We start from the raw sequence: 5,183 nt of genomic DNA on the forward strand, positions 1-5,183 counted from the left end.
AAGTCTTTCCCAGATTTACCTTTTGTTGATTTTCCATTTTTCTCAAGTAGGCAACAAGACTTCATTTTGTTCACTGATGTGTCACACAGAGTATTCAAATAGTTTGAAGCCGGAAGAAGCAAAAAGGAAAGATGCTAAGAGGTCACCAGGGCCGGGCACGTTGGCTCAAGCCTGTAATCCCAGCACTTTGGGAGGCTGAGGTGGGCAGATCACTTGAGGTTAGGAGTTCAAGACCAGCATGGCCAACATGGTGAAACCCCATCTCTACTAAAAGTACAAAAATTAGTCAGGTGTGGTGGCAGGCACCTGTAATCCCAGCTACTCAGGAGGTTGAGGCAGGAGAATCGCTTGAACCTGGGAGGCAGAGGTTGCTGTGAGCCGAGATCACATCTCTGTACTCCAGCCTGAGCAACAAAGTGAGACTCCATCTCAAAAACAAACAAACAAACAAAAAGAAGCCACCAGTTTTCTGTTTGTGGGGGTTACATTGAAGAAATCTAGTGTTTCCTACCTACTTTCCATGTGGGGCGGGGGAAAACTAAGTGAGAAAAGAGATTAGATCCATCCTTGAGCATGGTGAGTTTGAGGTGCCTGGAAACATCCACACGGAGATGCTGAAAGTCCATGAAATTGACTCATCTGGGGCTGAAAAGGCTGACTGGCTTAGTGCTCTGCAATGTGCAGATAGAGTATCTGTGGATACTGAGTCAGGGCTCTCACAGTGTTGGTCTCAAGGCAATGTCCTTAGAATAGACATGGAAAGAGGCACAAGACAGAAAAGGCCATCTTTCCATGTCTATCTGACTCTATGATCATAGACAACACACGTTAAAAATCATATTGTAAGCTGCTCTTAGAACTCACCAATCCCCTTTGGGAAGCTAAGGCAGGAGGATCGCTTGAGCTCAGAAGTTCAACAAGCCTCAGCAACATAGCAAGATCCCATCTCTACAAAACATTTTAAACATTAGCCAGGCATGTTGGCATGTGCCTGTCATCCCAGTTGCCCGGGAGGCTAAGGTGGGAGGATCACCTAAGCCCAGGAGGGTGAGGCTGGAGTGAGCGGAGATCACACCACTGCACTCCAGCCTGGGCAACAAAGCAAGATCTTGTCTCAAAAAAACAAAACAAAACAACTCCCACCCCTAATAAAAAAAAAAACCCTCACCAACCCCAAATCTAGACAACTAATGTCCACTTTTGCCTGAGATTTTTGTTTTGTTTTGTTTGACACGGAGTCTTGCTTTGTTGCCTAGGCTGGAGTGCAGTGGCATGATCTCGGCTCACTGCAACCTCCACCTCCTGGGTTTAAGCGATTCTCCTGCCTCAGCGTCCTGAGTAGCTGGGACTACAGGCGCATGTCACCACACCTAGCTAATGTTTTGTATTTTTAGTAGAGATGGGGTTTTACCATGTTAGCCAGGATGGTCTCAATCTCCTGACCTCGTGATCTCCCCACCTTGGCCTCCCAAGGTGCTGGGATTACAGGTGTGAGCCACTGCGCCTAGCCTTGCCTGAGATTTTTAAGCCAGCTTTACCCATTCTACTGACTGGGGGAAGGTAGAAGGTAGGTGGATGGATTGATAATTTCCACCTTCATAGCAATCACCCTAAGCCTTCTATCTTTTTCCAGTCCTACTCTTATTTTGCTTATGTCTCTGCCCACCTTCAACCTCTTAACTTTGTGGTCACTCTCAAATTCTGTCTGTGGTCTTTGCATTTGGTATTTGAACTTGGTCTCCCTGCTATTTGAACCTTCAGTTACCCCCAACCTCAGTTACCATCATAGATTTATCTTTGGAAGAAATGCCTTTGTATTAGTCAGTATCCATTCAGCAGACAGAAACCACACCAGATAAAAGAACAGGAAAATTTTAATATGAAGAATTACAAGTAAGTAAAAAGCCATTAGCTTGGTAACTGAGAAGGGAAAAAGACCTCTAAAGTATCACAGAGGTAGGTGGCAACTACAGTCATCAGCTACCACCCCTTCAGCTGAGGGAAAAGAGGGGAGAGATCGGAATTATTAAACTTGGAAACATGGAGTAGGAGTCTTGGAGACTCAGATTTTCTGAGGAGGTGGTACTGTCGGCTGGGGCTAGTGTCTCTGAGTAGGTACAAAGGAGCGTGTTTTATAAAGGGGAAAAAATTGAAAAGTAGATTCAGCTGCTGCTGTGAGAAGGCCGTGCCTCTGCCCATATGAAGGAGCTTTGCTCAGGTGACATCACAGGAATAAGAAGTAGACAGGAGGCAGCGAGTTCTCTCTTCTTCCTCCAGCCTTGCAGGCTCCCTCTAACGCCCCCTAAAGAGCCTAAAAGGTATCTAGCTGGAAAAATAGAGATGCCATTTACAGTTTCTGTCCCAGCAACCCAAAGCAAGGTATAGAAGGGTATTTGAATTTGAAAGATAATAATGCTGTACAGCCTTACTCTTATTCTGGTCCATTGTAAACCAATTCTGATTCTGACCTTAACCAGCTCCCACTCCTTCCCAGCTAACTACTTCCCACTGCTGCCTCCAGTTAGAGAATGACATATTTACCATTCACTTCCCACAGTGTTCTCCAAGTCTCTGCCCTTGCCCTGGCAATTGTAAGCAAATTGTTACTATCACTTTCCATTCCTGATTCCACATTACTGCATGAGTAAATTACAGTGCTCTTCAAGCAGGAGTCCACCTTGCTATTTCAGCATGGTGAGCACAGATGATCTGCCTTACGAGCAGCTGCCGGATCTTTTCCTTACCTCGACTCCTTTCTTCAGAGAAATTTGGAGGTAATTCCGAGTTTCTCTTGGGCTTTCTTCAGCAGTTTCATTTACTCAGGCTGTGGTCTGGTTATTGAATGTTGCATAACAAATGACCCTATATCGTAAAGACTTGAAACGAGAACAAGCAGTTGTTGTCTTTTATGGTTTCAGGGCATCAGAAATCAGGAAGCAGGTTGGCCGAGCTGGGTTGGGGTCTCTCATGAGGCTGTAATCACATGGTGGATGAGGCTGCGATCATCTTGAAAGCTCAGGCACCTGGGCTGGGAAGACTCAAGAAGCTGGGCATAGGAACAACTGGGGCTCCTTAGGTATCCCTCTGTCTACTTATTTAGACTCTCCAAGTGGTCCTTTGCAGAGTATCTTGATTTGTGCATGGAAGCCCATGCTTCCCAGAGCAGTTCTCTCCAAAGAAGCCAGGACAAGCCGTATGTCTAACTTCACTCAGAATTACCCTCACTTCTGCCACATTCTGTTCATCAAGGCAGTTACAAAAGCCCACCCAAGTTCAAGAGGAGGGAACATAAACTCTACCATTTGATGAGAAGAGTGTCAAAGAATTTGCAAGCACTTTGAAAACCACATGCAGCACCTCTGGCTTAGGGTTTGTGGGAAACTCTGAAGCATTGTTTTTCTCATATCTAGAATTACAGTCTTTCAAACAGGCAGAATTCCTGACTATACTATGTGGCATGCTCTACTTCCTATACATAATATGTAAAACAACAGAAAGAAGGGACATTCGGCCTGGACACTACCATCCTCATGCTGGTCCAGGATCAGAGATAGAATCATCGGTGCTTCCTCACTGGTCCCAGGAAGACCTTTTAGGATTGTTGCCTGAAGAGTTAATTTCCATGTGAAATCTACAAAGTTCTGGGGCAGACCGCAAGCCACTGCAGCTGGTTATAGTCACCACTCTCTGCTGGCACCTCCAGGAAGGCACATAACTGTCCCCATATTATGCTGGGGTATATCACATCAAATATGGGGTCTGGCCTGAGCAGCAAACATCCACCACTGGGAAAATGAGGCTGGTCAGGCTCCACCCATGAGGCTCAGAGCAACTGGTGCCTTCCTACAGGTTTGAGCCATGATAGAAGTAGAGGCATGAGTGGTAGGACCAGATTTCTGTATATCGCTTGGGAGTAACAACTGTGTTGGGAAGAGGAGCTAGGGAGTTTGCCTGGAAGCTGCTTTTGTGTAACGCTTTTCTATCTTACTTCAAGTGCATATTTATTTGGGATAACTTCAGGGATGGAGGTTAGTGGATGTCATGGGTGCTAAATGCCTACTCAGGTCACCTATTGGTGCCATTATTTGGGCCACTATGATGTTTTAAAAATCAAGCCATGGTGGCCGGGTGTGGTAGCTCACTCCTGTAATCCCAGCAATTTGGGAGGCCGAGGTGGGCAGATCACCTGAGGTTAGGAGTTTGAGACCAGCCTGGCCAACATGGGGAAACCCCGTCTCTACTAAAAATATAAAAATAAGCCAGGTATGGTGGTGCATGCCTGTAATCCCAGCTACTTGGGAGGCTGAGGCAGGAGAATAGCTCCAACCTGGGAGGCAGAGGTTGCAGTGAGCCGAGATCACACCACTGCACTCCAGCCTAGGTGACAGAGTGAGACTCCGTCTCAAGAAAAAAAAAAAAAAAAAAAAAAAAAAATCAAGCCATGGCTAAAGAAGCCCAATAACCTATTAGCAAATGTACAGACTTCAGACCTCCATATACCTCCCTGCCTTTCCTGCTCCTTATCAACCTTGAGATCCTTACCAATGATTTCCAGGAGGCTTTCATCATAGAGGTGATGTGCACCAGGAGAGCATCCTCACAATGTTACACAGCAGTTAGGATGCACGTTTTTGCTGAATGGGTGTGCTTGATTTTTGAGCCTAAGACTTCCACAACTCCATTGATGCAACTTGTGTTGACTGTTAATAAGACTCTTCACCTCCCCACTGGAAGAACCGATGTTCTTTATAATGAATAAGAACACCAACTCTTCCCAACCAACCACTGCATCTCAGAGAATTCTTCTCCATACTTGTATCCATTGTCTTATCCCTGATGCCTATAACTACTCTTTGGCACCTGGTCCAAAGATACATGAAATTGTATCTTTAGAAGGCAGGGAACATTGTCTAGATCTTGAGGTGACCTATGGTCTGAATGTTTGTGTCTCCCTCAGATTCATATGTTGAAACCTAATCATTGAGGTGATGGGATTAGAAGAAGGTGGGGCCTTTGGGACGTGATGAAGTCATGCAGCCTCTACCCTCATGAATGGGATTAGTGCCTTTATAAAAGAGCCCCAAGGAGCTGCCCTGTCCCTTCCACCATATGAAGCTGCAGCAAGAAGGTTCCTTTTATGAGAAAGCAGGCCCTCCCCAGACAGCAAATCTGTAGGCATCTCC

The sequence above is a fragment of the Macaca nemestrina genome, chromosome 13 (assembly GCF_043159975.1).
Source record: "Macaca nemestrina isolate mMacNem1 chromosome 13, mMacNem.hap1, whole genome shotgun sequence".
Taxonomy (NCBI): domain Eukaryota; kingdom Metazoa; phylum Chordata; class Mammalia; order Primates; family Cercopithecidae; genus Macaca; species Macaca nemestrina.